The 21797-nt window shown below is 34.3% G+C and overlaps 1 long non-coding RNA gene across 1 annotated transcript in view; it reads right to left on the bottom strand.

The window, feature by feature from the left end:
* LOC150105095 (uncharacterized) overlaps positions 1-19763 on the bottom strand; it is a 46369-nt gene extending 26606 nt beyond the window's left edge. Inside the window, exon 1 of the long non-coding RNA XR_016548519.1 lies at positions 19655-19763. This is a non-coding gene — a long non-coding RNA (uncharacterized LOC150105095). The remainder of the gene's footprint in view (positions 1-19654) is intronic.
* Between the last annotated feature and the right edge of the window lie 2034 nt (positions 19764-21797).

Genomic DNA, 21797 nt, shown 5'->3' with positions numbered 1-21797 from the left:
TCATATTCCGAGGAAAATAATAATTCACCGGCAAGTACCCCTCAGCGGGCCGTGCCGGAGAACACTTTCCCCGGAGACTCAAAGTGTTCCCTTAGGGCAAAACCTAAGAGAGCGAACTCATTTACCCATGATAACAGCAACAGCCGAACCTCAGTTAAACTTCATTGGTTCAGCATTGCCATCCGTTACCCTATATGTATGGGCATCTCATATAAAATCAATCACCGACTATGTAAGTAAAGGTGAAATCTCAAAAATACGGACGATCTCTAGGCCACTCCATAGTGGGCGAAAGACCGTCCTAATCTCAGCGTTGGTTCTACTCAGTGAAACTCGATTACCGAGCAGAACCGCTCAAATTCCGAGGAAAATAATTCACCGACAAAGCCCCTCAGCGGGCCGTGCCGGAGAACACTCTCCCCGGAGACTCAAAGTGCTCCCTTAAGGCAAAAACGTTAAGAGAGCGAACTCAAAAACTCATCGCCCAAGTGGGTAAGAGCAACAGCCGAACCTCAGTTAAACTTCATTAGTACAGCTTTGCGTTGCTATCCATCACCCCCAAGGGCATTAATGAATCAATCACCGCATCTCACGGTCGATTGATTCTTCCTTGAACTTTAAAACCGTGATAGTAAGTTGGAAGTAATACAGAGGTCATGAGTTCGTTTACAAGTTACTAAAAGGTGTCACAATTTGTTATTAAATTACTCTGTATTTAAGAAAGTTGTTGACGTTTTTCCAATAGTTTATACTATAAGTTAAAGATACCAAGAAATTATATACTTAGTTTAATTCTGGATTGAATAAAAGATTAAACTAAGTATATAATTTCTTGGTATATTTATTTTATAGTACCAAGTGGAAGAAGTTCCAAAAGCAAACGGAATTCACCTGCAAGCAGATGACTATTACATATTTATGTAAGCTTATTTCTGTTGTTATTTAAATAATAATTTAGAAATAGCCACTTTTTATTTATGCATTTCCATTGCCACTTATCCATTTTTGCTATTTTTGCGAATTTCTTGTTATTATGGGTCGAGAAAGAGATTAATATCATTATCTGTAACTATATTTTATTATGAAAATTCAATGCCCTTCTCTTATGAGAGGATATTTAAGCTATTTTAATCATTAGACAGGATTATTTTCTCGTCGAGTTACACTAAAGTATTGGAAACTTGGGCTTAATGCAGAGAATATTATTTTAAGCACTTTGGAATCATTAGATAGCGTTTCCCTCTAGAATTTTAGGATCGTATTAATTGACTTAGAATTGAACGGTGTATTGTTTGTGAAATGTTTTAAATATGTAAAATAATATTCAATTCTTAAAGAAAAAAAATATATTCTATACAAAATATACAAAAATTATATTATCAAGTAAATTTTTAAATTTTATTTAATAATCAAAATTTCAGAAAAAAATTGTAGTAGCATATACAACAACACCTTTTTTATTTTAGAATAACTTTCAGGATAATGACGTTAAGTGTACGTACCGTTAAGTGTAAGTGTACGTATTCTAGGTCCACAATCAGTGGATACGCAAAAATTACCATTTCTCGGTTCGCATGTTCAGTGTGTTCCGCCTGGAACACGAATCACCACAAAAACATTCGGAATCAAGGCTCAAAACTTGAAAGGTATTCATAATAGCTGCTTGCATCCCAGACGGAATTTACAGATTTGTTATTTAAAGTTACTGATTCGTAATTTCTTACTAACCGAAAATAATCCTTAAGTCCTTAAAAGAGCGAAGCAAGAATGTTTTCATATTCCCTGTTATCTGTAGAGGACAATGTAAGGATAGGGTGTTATTGAGCTATGAGCTCTGATCATGGCAGGAGGGTAACACCAATATCCGAGCCTCAGTTAGAACTTCATTGGCTACAGCATTGCCATCCATTATCCTCCCTGGGTACCCATTTTAGTCGCCTCGTACGACATGCATGAGCTACATTGGGGGTATCCTTATCCTGGCCAGCACACGGGGTTCAAACGAAAATAAACCGAGTTTTAAACCTATTAGCAGATGGTATACGAATATTTTTTAAATATTCACTTTATTTTCTGATAGATTTTAAATTGTTTTAAAAATTTATGATTTATATAAAATCATTAAAATAATTAATTATTTTTTAATTAATTATTGAGTATTCATATTTTTATGTTTTCCATTTTTGTTAAGTTTTTCAGTGTGACGTTCGGGAGGCAACTATGTGTTACATAGGGTTGGCATGCGCATTTAGATTCGAGACGTACTGGCCAATCAACCAGCAGAACAAGCACTGCACTGGACAGTGTGAACATAACCTGAAATAGTACTCGTATAGTACTATTACTTCAGTAACAGTACTGCAGCAACCCTAAGGAAAAAACGAAAAAATTAAATTTTGTTTGTGTTTATAAATAATAACAATGCTTATAACATTATATAAATGCAATACAACATGTTAAAGGTTGCAGCTTATGTTTCGACATTGATTGATTGGTTAATAATTGGAATTGTTCGATTAACGCTTTAGATTACGAAACAAATGCACTGAGATCTAACGCAGTGTCGGAATTATCACGTTCGGTCAGTTTCGGCTAGACTCGCCGATATTCGTTTGCTGGTCACTGCATGTAACAAGTGAATCCGGCACTGATCTCTGAGCACTGTCGCTACAGATAAATTGTATGCTTATATTTCGCGCGTTATTTGTGAGATACGAAACTTTTATTATTGGTGTGTATTCGTGGTGAGGGTGAAATATTTTTGGTTAAATCTTATTTTATTCTGTTAAAATAATATATAATTATTTACTTATTAATTATAGATACAAGGTTGAATTATGATGAGTGTCACTGTTGAAAATATGAAAAGAATTATATTTTCTCAATTATCGTTACATGAAAAAATAGTAATATTAATTAATTAATTAATTATTAATATTAGTCAGGAAGGAATAAGTAGAAATAAAAAAAATATCAGGTCGTTTAACAGTGAGCGGTATCAAAAAATTAAATGTCTAAAATTTAATTTTTAAAATTAAAAATTAAATAATTAAATATTTTTAATATGTAAATTTAAATTAGTAATAATTAATTAATAAATAATTTATTAATAATTAATAATTATTAATTATTAATAAATACAAAATAAGAATGATTTTTCTTATTTTGTATATGTAGCACCCCCACTTAAAATTTTCACCGGCCGCCACTGCATCTCGCTGTAAAATATATCATAGAAGATGGGTGTTTGTTCATAATATTAACTTAGGGCAGTTTTTAGAATACGATGGTTTATAAAGAGGAACACATTAGGTTATTTACCATGATTAAGCGGATATCGCTTCCTCAATGACGCAGAATGCATTCTTGCAAAGATTCGCAGCATATGCATCACTGTATGGCGCTCCATAAGACCTTAAATCAAGAATACATTAATTTTGATCACCCTCTATTTGTGGCTTCTGGATTAGGATAAAGATCAGGATGAATAAAAATTACAATGAAGGTAACAGGAACCATAACATTAATAAAATATTGAAATATGTAGAAACAATCATGATAAATTAAAAACTGTTTAGTGATGTGTGCATAATGGTTAGAAGAAAAGTTAGTTTGACGTGCAAAAAATATCACGTAGGATCATTCCTTGGTTTCTATTGAGTGTGTCTAGTGAGCTGATGACAACAGTATATTTTTTATGTTGTGGGTAGTGAAGTTGTCCTCTATGTAAGACATGGAACTCTTATCCCATTATATGTTATAATGTGTATGTGACAAAAATGAAGGTCTAGTCTCGAGCTGTCTTCTCGGTTGTTATTGACGTGTCCAATATGCTGTTTTTGTCTGATTTCTAACTACTGACACCTGCTTGATGTACGAATTGCCAGAAGAAGATGGAATATTACTTGGAGATCTGGAAAGTTCTGATAAACGCCTAGAACAAAAACGACATTAAGGCAATTGATATAACCCCATGAAAGAACATACTAGTAGCAAAGTTATGAAGGTAACTTATGTTCTTATATTCATATATCCTGGAATATTCTTTGCTCAGAAAGAGGTGAGCTAGATAATGTAATTCTTCCATTAGTTTGTATTCGTCTCTCATAATAGACATCACTCTTTCCTTGAGCATATGTATAATACCTAGTTTTTGTGTCAGGACGGGACAGAGGAAGAGAAAATCTCTTCCTCTATCCCGTCCTGAAATGGCTCAACAGAGGAAGAGATTGTTTCTAAGTTCGACAACTTCGTTCACTGAAAGAATGGTGAATGTGAATAAAGATACAATATCTAGACTCGCTACAATATCTAATGGCATGATTGAAATTTCCCACAATTTTTATGCAAAGTGTTGTGAATTTATGATGAAAGAGGCTGTTTGTCTGATGTGGTTTTCTTAGAAGCTTAACAAGATGATTTGATGGCAGATAAGTAGGGGAACTAATGTCATCTACGTTCGCACAAGCGGGAAGCTAGTCTTGTATACCTTGGGTGTTCCATATATTCGGGGATTAAAGGGGACATGGATTTAATTTTTCTCTTAGATCTTTAGGCCACTTGATCACTTGCATAACAGATTGTTATTCTCTTCACGATTTCTCCAAGTAGGATTGTTAACAACAAAGTTAAAACATTTCTAAACTAGGCTAAGTTTTGAAATGATTTTTTATTTTCATTTTTTGGAATAAACGTTAAATGTTGTGACTTGACACAAATCGGGGAAAAGAAACATTATAAGTAATTACAGACCCATCGCCACGTTGTCTGTAATCAACCATATCATGGAGCTCATCGTTCATCAGAAACTCTCCACATACGTTGGAAAATTTCAAATCATACCCAAAACACAATATGGCTTTCAAAAAATAAAGGAACAGCAACACTCCTGGAAGATTTCACACATCTAATAAACTCTGCATTTGATAAAAACAGAACAAAATTAGTGGTATTCATTGACCTAACCAAAGCATTTGACACACTAACACACAAAACTTTGTTAACGAAACTAACCCATATCGGAATTGGAGGTCGTCTACTCCAGTGGTTTAAAGCATACACGAAAAACAGATAGCACATTACACGTATAGGATCAGCATACAGCAAAGAGGTACATGTAACCTGTGGAGTACCGCAAGGAGCTGTCCTATCTCCCATTCTATTTAACATATACACACACGACATAAGCCAACTCCCCCTAAAAATTAAAATCTTCCAGTATGCAGATGACACTGCCATAGTATCGATTCACAACAATGCAAATATCGCTTACAAAAATATGCAACACGACATCAATCAAATCACTAACTGGTTAACCGAAAACAGCATATATATAAACCCTGGAAAAACAAAGCTAATGATATTCAAAAACCCCAAACCGTGCCCATAGAAACTAAAGATCTCACTATCAAACATTCATCCTCCTACACACAAAGTGCAGAATTTAAATCACAACCATCACACAGGTGAAAACGACACGCTACCTTGGACTTCACTTCGATGCTGATCAAAGTTGGAAGAGCCATACAAATTACCTACATACCAAGCTTAGGATAATAGCAAGCAAACTATACAGATTAAAAGACATTGCCCCAACCCACATAAAAATATTAATCTATAAAGCATTATGTGAAAACATTTTAAGATATGCAATCACATCATACGCATTCTGCGCAGACTACAGACTTAACAGGCTACAATGATTGCAAGATAAAATGATAAAACTGATATTCTGGGAACAACCCACTCTTATGCAGGAAGCATGGACAAAACACAAAATATTTAAGGTGAAACACTTATGCCACTACACAGTCATGTTAAAACACTACTACAGCCCAACATATAGAGTAACCAGAACAACATATCAAATAACAAGACCATAGTCAACAAACTACCTAACATATAAGTACAACAATCACCATAGCAAAGCCACCCGAAACTTCTATGTACCTGACATGATAAACAAACTGCCGTTCGACAACAGAAACCTAGGAACATACAGAGAGCTGAAACAGGCACTATATAAATATTATAGCGAGAATGAAAATTAGAGCAATTCCTGTTTCTCTCCCCCCCCACCACACATGCACACACACAAACAAACCTATGACAACCCCCCTCTCAAAAACTATCACTACAAAAACACAAAGAAACAAACACACCATGTCTAAATCCAACCCTATTTGCACAAAAAAAAGTTAAACTGTAATAGCAGTCGAAGTCTTTCAAGCACGTACCAATAAACAGTAAAATCAACACCTGGCTTGTGACCAGTATAGCAACACAACCATGAAACTACCACCCTCTGTCATTTATTATCTTCCTCAGATAAGCTCTGCCAAGCTTCGAGGAAGAAAATTACTAACTTGCAAGTATCTGTTAATCACACTTCTAATGCGTTATAAATATTATATATATATAATTACTACAGCAACTATGTATGCAATTCATCTGAGACATAAAAAAAAATTCTGTATAATCTTTATTGTAAATACTGTAAATATTATTATTGTATGTAACTTATACTGAGACATAATAAAATGTTTTTTTAAAAAAATAAATAAATATAATAAATAAAATAAAAAAAAATAATAAATAAAAATTATTATTATTATTATTATTATTATTATTATTATTATTATTATTATTATTCACACCCATACACAAACAGGGAAAAAGAAACATAATAAGTAATTACAGTAATTACAGAAAAAAAAAAAGACCGAGGGGCTGATTTGAAAAAAGTCCTTTTTAGGACTTCCAGGGTAACAAATGGCAATGCTGTAGCCAGTGAAGTTTTAACTGAGGCTCGGCTATTGTGCGTTACCCAGCCATGACTAGAGCATCTTAGCTCGATAACACTCCATCCACACAGGTTATCTTCATTCAGATGACGGGATAAAGAGTCAAGGACTCAGTCCATCGCCCAGTTCTTATAAGAACTATAAGAACCACATGAAAAAAAAATTATTATTATTAGTTTAGTTAGATAGTTTTAATGTGGTTCTAACTCCTGTTTTTAATTTAAAAGTGTAATAAAGAAACTCTACTTGTCACGCTGAAGACAGTGACATATAATTCATCGAAATCGGCCAAGTGGAATCCAAAATCTGAGTGTGCTAAAAAAAATTGAAGCGTACGCCGCAGTTGCTAACGAGTACAGAACAAAGGACGTCGCCATCTTTGCAGCTGTCCAGAGGAAGAAAGGAGAGTCATCAAGTGCCTCAAGTGTCAGAAGGAATTGCCGTCCGACGGATGTTACATAACCTGCAGGAAATTCCATAGGAATCTTCACTTTCATGTTCCGGACTTTCTGAAACAACTTGGCAACGCAAATCCAATGCCGAACGAGAAGAATGGAAGTGCCTAAACTGTTGAGAGAACAAAGAAACGGCACCACCCACGACGCAACTGATTACGCCTGAGGCAGAGTCGGACGATGAACAGAACAGACAACAAAACACCGGTGAGTCTTATAATTTGAGTTCCGTTAATTTATTACTAGAAAAAGGTTTAGAAAATATAAAAGCCAGCTTGGTAGATCTTGTCCAAGAACTATTTGATAAACAGAATAAAGAAATAACAAAAAAAAATAGCAAATATGAAGAGTTTGTTAAATTTAATAATTCAGAATTCGAAGTCTTACAAACGGTAAAAGACATTAAAACCAGCATTATCGCATTAACTGACAGGCAGCACAAATTGATAAAAGACACATCGGAACTCCGTCAAGAATTTAATTCCCTGAAACAACAATACGAAGTTTTAAACCAACAACAACATAAAGAAGACCTTGTCATAAACGGTCTTCCAGAAATCGAATCCACAGAAAATCTCAGAGACGTAGTTCTAAAGTTAGGCCACTCAATTGACCCCCCTTACAGCATAATGATATTCAGACCATAAATCGGTTTCCCAGGAAGAACAGAAAACAAGGTTCGCCACGACCGGCACCAGTCATAGTTCGTCTGATAAGCAAGGCTACAAGAGACAATCTCATAAAAGCCAGCAGACTGAAAAAACCAGTGGTCAAGGATTTAAATGCATCGCAAGACAATACGCCAATCTTTCTATATGAGTATTTAACACCTTTCAATCAGAATCTTTTTTACCAAGCAAGAAAGAAAAAAAACAGAAAAAAAGTATCAATTTTTATGGATCAAAGACGGCAAAATATTCTTGAGAAAGTCACAGACTTCAAAGTCTATACAAATAAAAAGCTCAAAAGATATAGACAGGTTGCCAGAGTGAAACAAAAGACTCCAACTTAGTTCAATAAGAAGATCTCAACACAACAAAAATGAATGTGAACCATCAGATAGATGTAATTACACCAGAATACATCAGTAATTGTACTTTCGAATCTCTTGATGCATGGAAACAATAAACAGTACAAGCGAGAGGTCTCTCAATCTTGCATATTAACATCACAAGCATCCGAAATCATTGGTTATTTTTACAGGCTATAGGAATTACACTGAGGAATTACACTGATATTGTTGATATATATTGATTCTTACAGAAGTATCCATAACTAATGACGAAGCGACTGCTTTCCAAATTCCAGGCTTCCAACAACATAGATCATGCCGCCAAACAAGAAGAGGGGGTGGAATACTAATATTTATGAAACAAAAATTAATAGCAAAAGAAATGGCCTATCAGTTTGAGCATGCTGAAATCCTCTGACTCGAAATTAATACCACGAATACACAGCATCCCATAATACTAAATGCTATTTACAGGCCACCAAACCTAAACATGATAAAATTCTTACACGAACTCAATTGCTGGCTTTCAAGCCAAGAAATATGCTCAACGGAACACCTAATGATAATTGGCGACATAAACATAAATATTGCAAATGAAAACCAGAACAACACTGTACAATACCTAGACACACTATCCATGTACAATCTAATACCAACAATAACATCATGTACTACAGAAGAAATATTCGGAAATATTATCACTGCCTCCTATCTAGACCATATAAACGTCCGAACATCACCAAATAGTTACACTGCATCAGTCATAAAGTGCAAAGTAGCAGACCATTACTTCACCGCTCTAAACCTGCACACCAAGACAATGCCCATGCAATGTCCCACAGAAGAAAAACGAGAGAAAACAATAATAGACGAAGAAATAGTCAACCACGAAATAAGAAAAACAGACTGGGAACACCTGGCATCAGATTCAGCAGATATCTTATACAACAACATTAAACTCACACTGGAGGAAATATATAAGAAAGCTACAAAGAAAGTCCGAATTCGATCAAAAACAACACAAAATCCTTGGATAACACAAAACTTAATCCTAGAAATACACAGAAAGGACGCTTTATGGAAAGAATTAAAGCGATATCCAAATAACACAACTTTAAAAACTGAATATAAGATAACAAGGAATCGCCTTACAACACAAATCAGAAATGCAAAAAGAAGCTACTACAGAACAGAGACAAACTACCCTCATCACAAAACAACATGAAACAAACCTGACACCCGATTAATGAGATGCTAGATTCTGCTCCGAACACCACTGCCTCCAAAACCGGAAAACACAGCTTCATGAAAGACGCAAAACCTATCCAAAAACTAGCAAATGACTTTAACCAGTACTTTGCAGACTCCATCCAAGAACTTCACAAAAATATTCCCCCAATCACAAAACGAGACCCTCCATTTGGACTGCGATCAAAACAGACATTATGGGTCCCAACCATAAGAGAAGCATAACCTCTCTCAGCAATATATCAAATCAAACAAAACAAAGCCCCAGGAATAGATGGTATCAGACCTAAAGATATAAAGCAACATGAAACTAGTTTAAGTCCTATCCTACTAAAACTAATCAATAAAATATTTAAAACAGGACAGATACCAAGTATGCTAAACACCGCCATAATTACACCCATATACAAACATGGAAAAAGAAATTTAATCAGCAATTACAATTAATAGCAACATTACCAATTATCAAATTTTGGAGCGGATCATACTGAAGAAACTCACAGCATACACTGAGATCTTTAATATTATCCCCAAAACACAATATGGTTTTCAGAAAAATAAGGGAACAATATCTCTCTTGGAAGACTTTACAGACGTAATTAATACCGCCTTAGACAAAAAAAAAATAGCCATGGTGGTCTTTATAGATCTAACCAAAGCATTCGATACACTTACACATCAAACCTTGTTAGAAAAGCTGAGGCATGTTGGAATAGACGGGCCTCTTCACAGGTGGTTTAAAAACTACCTCCAAAATAGAAAGCATATCAAACGTATCGGATAAAACCGAAGCAGAGAGCTACCAGTAACCTGTGGAGTGCCACAAGGAGCTGTACTCTCCCCAACTCTATTCAACATTTACACGCACGATATTAATCAGTTACCACTCAAGGGTAAGATATTTCAGTACGCAGACGATACAGCAATAATATCCATCCATAATAACGCAAGCATAGCCTAAACAAATATGCAACATGATATAAATCTGATCATAGACTGGCTCACGAAAAACTCCATACACCTAAACTCAGAAAAGACAAAATTAATGATATTCAGAAATCCACTGACTCGACCAGTTGATAACAAATATATAACCATCCAACATCCACTCTCCAACACAAAAAACACACAGAACAGCAAAACCACTACAATCACTCAGGTTGAAACAATACGATACCTTGGAATTTACCTCGATGCAGATATGAACTGGAATAGCCATATAAAACATCTACACAACAAACTCCGAACAATAAGTGGCAAACTCTACAGATTAAAAGATATAGTTCCCATACGCCTAAAAACACTAATATACAAAGCAATATGCCAAAATATACTAAGATACGCTATAACAACGTATGCTTTCTGTGCACCCTGCAAATTAAATAGATTAATGTCGCTACAGTACAAAATGACAAAACTGATCTTTTGGGAACAAAGAGAAAATCACGACCTTATAAACATTGCAATGGCAGAACACAAAATACTGACAGCAAAACATTTATGTCACTATGCAGCCTTGCTAAAACATTATTTCGATGCCAACTACAGGACAGTTAGAAATATATACCGTATAACAAGACTTCAGACTACTAATTATATCACATATAAATACAACAATCACTACGGAAAGGCCACGCGAAACTTCTACATCCCAGACATGATAAACAAATTACCTTTTGAATACAGAAACCTTACAAACTACAATAGCCTGAAAAGAGCTCTAAGGACATACTACGAACAAGAAACAATCACCCAAAATACCATACAAACTTAATGAAACACAATATATTCGCTCAGGCTTCCAGTTCATCGATGCATCAGTACATTCCAATTTATTGTGTGGGGGGGGTGGGGGGTTGGTGGGTGGGGGGGTTGGTGGGTGGGGGGGTTGGTGGGTGGGGGGGGTGCGTGCGTGCGTGTTAGTGCGCGCACGCGAATTTCTCAATCAGATTCCGTAGCATCCTAACACAGGAAAAAAAAAACAAAAAAAATACAATACATAATAACCAACCAGTGTCATCCTCAGATAAGCTTACATTTAAGCTTCGAGGATGAAAGGAGAAAAAAATTAGCTCTCATCCAAGATGTATCATATGTAACCAAATGCATGTAATGTACGTATCACAAGAAAACTAATGTATGTATTATATGTAAACCAATGTACGTAATGTAAATATCACATGTAAACAAATGTAAGTAATGTATCATATGTAAACAAATGTAAGTAATGTATCATATGTAAACAAATGAATGTAATGTATATAATAATTGTAAGAAATGTATGTATTGTATATAATAATGGTAACAAATGTATATAATGTATATAATAATTGTAACAAATGTATGCAATGTAAAAAAAAAATTATTTTAAAAGTAAATCATGAGTTTACACCGTATGTTTGTGAAAATAAGGACACATAAGATTCAGATTGCATATGTATAAATACTGTTGTATAATCACACCTTTACAAACTTGGAAAAAAATAGTAAACCACAACATGTAATATTATACAACTTATGTAACTCTGAGCAATATAATTGTAAATTATTATTATGATGGTTATATAAAAAAAAACTGTTATAATCATTACTATTTAAATCTCATTATATGTAGCACAAAGTGCTGAACCTTGTAAAATAATATACGTAATAGATGATCATTGTACATATGTAAATATTTGAAAGAACAATAAAACATATATATTATTATTATTATTATCATTATTATTATTATTATTATTATTATTATTATTATTATTATAATCTCCCAATCACAAAACGAGACCCTCCACTTGGACCACAATAAAAAAAAACAGACATATGGGTCCCAACCATAAAAGAAGCAGAAATTCTCTCAGCAATACATCAAATCAAACAAAACAAAGCCCCAGGAATAGATGGTATCAGACCTAAAGATATAAAGCAACATGAAACTAGTTTAAGTCCTATCCTACTAAAACTAATCAATAAAATATTTAAAACAGGACAGATAGCAAGTATTCTAAAGACCGCCATAATCACACTCATATACACACAAGGAAAAAAAATTTAATCAGCAATTACAGACCCATAGCAACATTACCAATTATCAATCAAATTATGGAGCGGATCATACTGAAGAAACTCACAGCATACACTGAGATCTTTCATATTATCCCCAAAACACAATATGGTTTTCAGAAAAATAAGGGAACAACATCTCTCTTGGAAGAATTTACAGAAGTAATTAATACCGCCTTAGACAAAAACAAAATAGCCATGGTAGACTTTATAGATCTAACTAAAGCATTCGATACACTTACACATCAAACCTTGTTGGAAAAGCTGAGGCATGTTAGAATAGACGGGCCTCTGCAAAGGGTGGTTTATAAACTACCTGCAAAATACAAAGCATATCACACGCATCGGGTCAAACCGAAGCAAGGAGCTATCAGTAACCTGTGGTGTGCCACAGGGAGCTGTACTCTCCCCAACTCTATTCAACATTTACACGTACGATATTAATCAGCTACCACTCGAAGATAAGATATTCCAATACGCAGACGATACAGCAATGATATCCATCCATAATAACGCAAGCATAGCCCAAATAAATATGCAACATGATATAAATCTGATCATAGTCTGGCTCACGAAAAACTCCATACACCTAAACTCAAAAAAGACAAAATTAATGATATTCAGAAATCCACTGACTCGACCAGTTGATAACAAATATATAACCGTCCACCATCCACTTTCCAACATAAAAAACACACAGAACAGCAAAACCACTACAATCACTCAGGTTGAAACAATACAATACCTTGGAATTTACGTCGATGCAGATATGAACTGGAATAGCCACATAAATCATGTACACAACAAACTCCGAACAATAAGTGGCAAACCCTACAGGTTAAAAGACATAGTTCCCATACGCCTAAAAACACTAATATACAAAGTACTATGCCAAAATATACTAAGATACGCTATAACAACGCATGCTTTCTGTGCACCCTACAAATTAATTAGATTAATGTCGCTACAGTACAAAATGACAAAACTGATCTTTTGGGAACAAAGAGAAAATCACGACCTTATAAACATTGCAATGGCAGAACACAAAATACTGACAGCAAAACATTTATGTCACTATGCAGTGACATAAATGTTTTATGTCACTGCATAAAACATTTATGTCACTGCATAAAACATTTATGTCACTGCATAAATGTTTTATGCTAAAACATTGCTAAAATGTTTTATGCTAAAACATTGCTAAAATGTTTTAGCATAAAACATTAAAACTTTATTTGCTATAACATTATTTCGATGCCAATTACAGTACGGTTAGAAATACATACCGTATAACAAGACCTGAGACTACTAATTATATCACATACAAATACAATAATCACTACGGAAAGGCCACGAGAAACGTCTACATCCCAGACATGATAAACAAATTACCTTTTGAATACAGAAACCTTACAAACTATAATAGCCTGAAAAGAGCTCTAAGGACATACTATGAACAAGAAACCCACACCCAAAATACCATACAAACTTCATGAAACACAATATATTCGTTCAGGCTTCCAGTTCAGAGACGCATCAATACATTCCAAGTTATTGCGTGTGCGTGCGTGCGTGTGTGTGTGTGTGTGTGTGTGTGTGTGTGTGTGTGTGTGTGTGTGTGTGTGTGTGTGTGTGTGTGTGTGTGTGTGTGTGTGTGCGTGTGCGTGCGTGTGTGCGTGCGTGCGTGTGTGTGTGTGTGTGTGTGTGTGTGTGTGTGTGTGTGTGTGCGTGTGTGCGTGTGCGTGTGCGTGTGCGTGCGTGCGTGCGTGCGTGCGTGTGTGTGTGTGTGTGTGTGTGTGTGTGTGTGTGTGTGTGTGTGTGTGTGTGTGTGTGTGTGTGTGTGTGTGTGTGTGTGTGTGTGTGTGTGTGTGTGTGTGTGTGTGTGTGCGTGTGTGTGTGTGCGCGTGCGTGCGTGCTTGCGTGCGTACGTGCGTGCATGCGCGAGTGTGTGTGAGTGCGCGCGCACGAATTTCTCAATAATAGATTTCGTAGCTTCCCAACACAGCAAAAAAAAAAAGAAAAAAACCAATACCTAATAACCAACTTGTGTCATCCTCAGATAAGCTTACATATAAGCTTCGAGGATGAAAGCAAAGAAATTTGTTCTCATCCAAGATGTATCATATGCAACCAAATGCATGTAATGTATGTATCACATGAAAACCAATGTATGTAATGCATGCATTATATGTAAACTAATGTATGTAATGTAAATATCACAAGTAAACAAATGCATATAATGTATATAATAACTGAAACAATTGTATGCAATGTAAAAAAAAATCCTTTTAAATGTAAATCATGAGTTTACACCGTATGTTTGTGAGAATAAGGAAATATAATATTTAGATTGCATATGTGTAAATACGGTTGTATAATCACACCTTTTCCAACTTGAAAAAAAAAATAGCGCTGAAGCTATATATAATAATCTTAAACTTGCATTTAACAAAATATATAACAAAGCATTAACAAAAATAAAAATACGTCCCCAAACGAAACAAAATCCATCGATAACAGACAACATACTAACAGACATACAGAGAAAGGATACCCTATGGAAACAACTTAAGAAGTCGCCGAACAATTTCGCTTTAAAAGCTGAATACAAAAGAAAACGGAATCTCCTAAGAACCAGATAAGAACGGCATAAAGAAAGTATTACAGCAACAAATTAACAACAGCTCAGAATGACATAAAGGAAAACTGGCACCTGATTAATGAAATGCTGGACAATATACACAGAACCACTGCCTCAGAAACAATAAAACACAGCTTTGCCTACGATCCCAAATCCCTCAAACAATTGGCAAACAATTTTAATCAGTACTTCGTGAACTCTGTCCAAAAGCTACAAGAAACAACCTTTCCTCAAACAAACGAACATTCTCCACTAGGTCCTCGAGCAACCCAGTTGATGCGGTTCCCCACAGTAACAAAAAAAAAAAAGTACTATCACTGGCAATTCAACAAATTAACCCTAACAAAGGACCGGGGATAGACGGAATCAGACCAAAAGACATCAAGAAACATTTAACCGACCTACTTCCAGTTATACAAAAACTGTTAAATAAAATCTTCGAAACGGGACACATACCTGAAACACTGAAGACTGAATTAATCACACCCATACACAAAAACAGGGATAAAGAAACATTATAAGTAATTACAGACCCATCACCACTCTGTTTGTAATCAACCAAATCATGGAGCGCATCGCGCATCAGAAACTCTCCACATACGTTGAAAAATTTCAAATCATACCCAAAACACAGTATGGCTTTCAAAAAATAAAGGAACAGCAACACTCCTGGAAGATTTCACAGATCTAATGAATGCTGCATTGGATAAAAACAGAACAAAATTAGTGGTATTAATTGACCTAACAAAAGCATTTGACACACTAACACACAAAACCTTGTTAACGAAACTAACCCATATCGGAATTGGAGGTCTTCTATTCCAGTGGTTTAAAGCATACTCGAAAAACAGAAAGCACATCACACGTATAGGATCAGCACACAGCAAAGAGGTACATGTAACCTATGGAGTACCGCAAGGAGCTGTCCTATCTCCCATTCTATTTAACATATACACACACACACGACATAAGCCACCTCCCCCTAAAAAGTAAAATCTTCAATTATGCAGACGACACGGCCATAGTATCCATTCAGAACACTGCAAATATCGCTTACACAAATATGCAACACGACATCATTCAAATGACTAACTGGTTAACCAAAAACAGCATATATATAAACCCTGGAAAAGCAAAGCTAATGGTACTCAAAAACCACTAAACCCTGCCCATAGAAATTAAATACCTCGCTATCCAACATTCATCCTCCTATACACAAAGTGCAAAACCTAAAATCACAACCATCACACAGGTGAAAACAACACGCTATCTCGGACTTCACTTCGATGCTGATTGGAATCGCCATACAAACTACCTACATACCAAGCTTAGGATAATAGCAAGCAAACTATACAGATTAAAAGACATTGCCCCAACCCACATAAAAATACTAATCTATAAAGCAGTATGTGAAAACATTTTAAGATTCGCAATCAGATCATACGCAGACTACAGACTTAACAGTTTACAATGGTCAAGATAAAATGGTAAAACTGATATTCTGGGCAAAACCCACTCTTATGCAGGAAGTACAGACAAAACACAAAATATTTAAGGTGAAACACTTATGCCACTACACAGTCATGTTAAATCATTACTACAGCCCAACATATAGAGTAACCAGAACAACATATCAAATAACAAGACCATAGCCAACAAACTACATAACATATAAGTTCAACAATCACTACGGCAAAGCCACCCGAAACTTCTACGTACCTGACATGATAAACAAACTGCCGTTCGACAACAGAAACCTAGGAACATACAGAGAGCTGAAACAGGCGCTGTATGAATATTAACGCGAGAATGAAAATTAAAGCAATTCCTGTTTCTCTCTCCCCCCCCACATATAAACCTATGACAAACCCCCTCTCTAAAACCATCACTACAAGATCACAAAGAAACAAACACAGCATGTGTAAATCCAACCCTATTTGCACAAAAAAAAGAAGAAAAACAAAAGTTAAACTGTAATAACAGTTGAAGTCTTCCAAGCACGTGCCAACAAACAGTAAAATCAATACCTGGCTTGTGACCATTACAGGAACATAACCATGAAACCACCACCATCTATCATCTATTATCTTCCTCAGATAAGCTCTGCTAAGCTTCGAGGATTAAAATTATTAACTTGCAAGAATCTGTTAATCACAGTTATAACATGTTATAAATATTATATATATATATACATATATATATATATATATATATATATATAATTATTACATCATCTATTTATGGAATTTATCTGAGACATAAAAATAATAATAACAATAATAATAAAATAAATAAATAAATTAATTATTATTGTTATTGTTATTATTATTATTATTATGTATATTGTATATTCAAAAATTCTGCATAATCTTTATTGTAAATAAAGTCACTCAATATGTTAAAAAAATGCGATAATATCATTAATATAACATTACTATTTAACATGCATAAAATAATTCAATAAATTATTCTTATTATTAAAAAATTATGTAAATAATTAATTACATTTTATGTTTATGAGAATTAGAAATATAATATTTTAACTGCATATGTGTAAATACTGTTGTATAATTACACTTTCTCAAACCTTGAAAAAATAAGTAAACTACAACATGTAGTATAATATAACTTGTGTAACTCTGAACTATATAATTGTAAATTATTACTGCAAACAAACTATGTTATCATCATTATTATTGAAATCTCATTATATGTAGCACTTAGTGCTCAACCTGTAAAATAATATACTGAATGTTACTCAAGATGATAATTTCATATATGTAAATATTTGAGAAATCAATAAAAAATAATAATAAATTATTAGTCGGAGTATACAAGTAAAACACGGTGTACCCCTCAAGGTGTCATATTATCACCCACTGCATTCAACATGTACATTAACGATGTTCATAACATATCCATAAGAAGTCAAATATTTCAATACGCAGATGACACTGCACTACTAGCAATCCACACAGACATCAACACGGCTCTCTGCAAAGCACAACAAGACCTAAACGAAATCACAACATACTTCCACCAAAACGCAATTCTAATCAACGGCACCAAAACACAGATGTTGATAATACACAACCCAAGAATCATACGCCCCGCATCACTATCGATACGTTGTCACACATACCGCTGCATTAACAACAACAAAAAAAAATCTGCGAATGTCCCGAAATCAAACCTGTAGCATATGCAAAATACCTCGGTCTCTATATAGATTCCCACCTTAAAGGAACAAAACATATAGAATACCTACACACCAAACTCCGGATCATCGCAGCAAAACTCTTCCAAGTTAAAGATATTATTCTACCCAACATAAAAAAAAAACTCCTATAACACGGTATCTGCGAATCCCTACTAAGATACGGAATAACAGTCTATGCAAATACATCAAAGAGCCACCTAACAAAATTAGAAACTCTACACAAGAAAATCGTGTCAACAGTGATCTGGACACCTTACACGCAACAACCAATATCCGATAAGCCAATGGCGATACACAGAATTCTGAGCATTAAAAACCTGAAACATTACATGACATTAACAACTAATTATTTCAACATCCTACCGAAACAACAGAGAAACATATCGTATAACACGACCTACGACAACTCTCTACATCCCCACACCCTTCAACAACTCATACGGTTGTTTTGTGAGATCACATCAGGTACCCACGCATTTTAATAACCTACCAAGAAAGTCAAAACACGTTGATAACTACAGATCATTAAAAAACGAACTCTGGAAAATTTACCAACAAAGTTAAGAAACCATTAACACTAATATACACATCATCACAAGCATCCAATGCCTACATCCCATACATAAACAGTAGCAACAACATAAATAGTGAAGGCTAAATCCCACTCTCTTCATAAAAGCTAACCCAAGCTTCGAAGTAGGTGAGATTAACTTGCCTAACCCATCTACAACTAATCCTTATAAGCAAACGCAGAAATTTGTATGAATAATCACTCTTTCTCAAACTTTAAAAATAAAAACTAAATAAAAATAAAATAAAAAAATAAAAAAACTACAAAAAATTCTGTATAATCTTCATTGTTAATATTAGAAGAACATGGGTCGTAAATACATAATATAAAGGCAAAAAAGTGTTACTAAAATTTTTTAATTGAAATCCAATGTAGGAATTGCAGCACTTAGTGCTGAACTCTGTAAAATTATAAGGTGCAATGTCATACAAGATGTTTATTGTATGTATAAATATTTTAGCAATCCATAAATATATTATTATTATTAAAAAATATATATTATTATTATTATTAAATGAAATAAATGAAAGAAATGCTGCCAAGTAAATAAAAAGAAAAAAAAACTTGAAACTTCGCAAGACGAAATATACTTTTGCGTTCATATTATTCATAAATTAATTTAAGTATTTATTAATTTTAATTACTCGTAATGGCCCCTTCACTTCTTTTAGTATACGATCAAAAGCTTCCTGCATTTGGAATCTTCTGAATTCCATCATCCTCCTCTTTAAAACATGTTCTCGTGAGAATACGAAATCGTTTCGGTTTTGAATCTGAAAGAACAAAGGTTAGTAATTAAAGGAGATCGGAGTCCATTTGAAGATAAAAATCCTTGGTGATTGGGTTTAATTAATACTCTTCCTTCTGTTGGAAGGACTGGTTTCGTGAAGATAAACAAACTAGTGGAAGACAAAGAAACGTTTGTTTAATAGGGAGAGAGGATTTCCCTGATTATATCGTAAACCAAAGTTGCAGTAAAATTGGGAAACGTTAGTTAATTTCCGAAATGACAATGAGGACGAAAATTACAAGCAACCAGTTCAAGACAACGTGAAAACTCAGAGCTGTTGATTTTCCAGTATTCTCGTTGTCTCCTTAATAAGAACGCGGTTGAAAAATAAAATAATCTAAGAAAAATTCAGTGCTCTAATCTGATAGGTGGGTTTCTATGGAAAATTAGAAAAAAGAATCATGAATTTATGCGATATACGGGAATGATTAAATCAGCAATGGATGCAAGTTCATTTATTAGATAAGAAATTATGGACTTTTATATAGCAGAAGCTTAATATGCAAGTCAATCGTCCATCCTTGCTAATGATTCTTTTAACCTTTTTTGCGAAAAGCATAGACAAATAATCATTGTTGTATGCTTCAATGTAATCCAACAAGTGAAGTATTCTTATAGAGTAGATGAATATTCTATTTTTGATATCTTCACTGATGCTCGTTTGCGGGTATCATCTTCATCTTAATGCGTTGGAGAAACGAAAATACGTTGCTTGAATATCTACTCATCTTAGCCAAAGTACTTCCGTGTCCTCGTATACGTAACTGAAATTTTATCTGAAATACCTTCTACACACACACACACACACACACACACACACACACACACACACACACACACACACACACACACACACACACACACACACACACACACACACACACACACACACACACACAACATATTCTTTTAGAAATCCTCCATATCTTGATGTGCTACACGGATTTTCATTGTCACAAAAGTACTTGATCGAAATGATACATGGTATGTATATGACCTCGGGTGTAATATAAGTTAAAGATACCAAGAAATTTAATACTTGGTTTTAATCCTTTTCCTGTGAAAGCAAAACCAAAGTTTTGCGCGTGAAATATGAAACATGTATTCACGTCTGACCTTGCATATAGAGGCTAATGACGGGATAATAGAGGCTGAATTTGTGGTTAATCTACAAGGGCTTCACCCTGGGCGACGAAAATTCGATTATCAAATGTATTAAATTTAAATGATTAAAGAATTCGTGGAGATTGAACAAAATCACATGCCATCCACATGAACTATCATTAATCCTTGTTCTCTTCAGTTTCTGTTTTTTTAAATACAGAGATTCTTTTTAATTTTTTAATTTCTGCACTATCGCAACCGACACACGGAAATTCTTCCTGAGATGTCTGCGTTAATTGAAATAAAATATTGAAGTATATTCGTTGGGGTAAATAATTTCAAATATTGTTTAGATTATTTCAGGGGCAAAAATCAGGAAATATTATAAGATGAAAGAACTGAGGGAGATGACATGTCTGCAAGGGATTATTTTTTTTTTATTACCCAATCTAGTAGATCCTGGTTGAAATAAATGGAACCAACTCCGCTATTTGTAGTTATCTATGTTCCAGATTAATTAAACTTTAATTAAATCAATTTTCCATCTCGGATTTGATAAATCCATCAGGTTACAACTAACGAATCCATTCTCTTAATGATCATTGGTGCTGTTCCTCCACACACACACACACACTTCATCAATCTTCTCTGAACACTCTCTTGATTTTTATTTCGTCCATTAATGAATACCATAATTAATTAATATCAAAATAAAGAGGACTATCTGACGTTTTCATTCGCATTCGAAACGAGTGTTTGCGTTATTGCAACACGAAGTTTGTTTAAAAAGAAAACAAACGTCTCACACCAATAAAAGAAAACTGACCTGTCTCGTATTCGAAGTCCTGAATTTATGAACAAATAAAATTTTTCAAAAATTAAAAACATTATTT

This window comes from Typopeltis vanoorti, chromosome 7 (genome assembly GCF_054136105.1).
Source record: "Typopeltis vanoorti isolate ZY-2024b chromosome 7, IOZ_Tvanoo_1.0, whole genome shotgun sequence".
NCBI lineage: Eukaryota > Metazoa > Arthropoda > Arachnida > Uropygi > Thelyphonidae > Typopeltis > Typopeltis vanoorti.
This window is presented reverse-complemented; position numbering and strand designations above follow the sequence as displayed.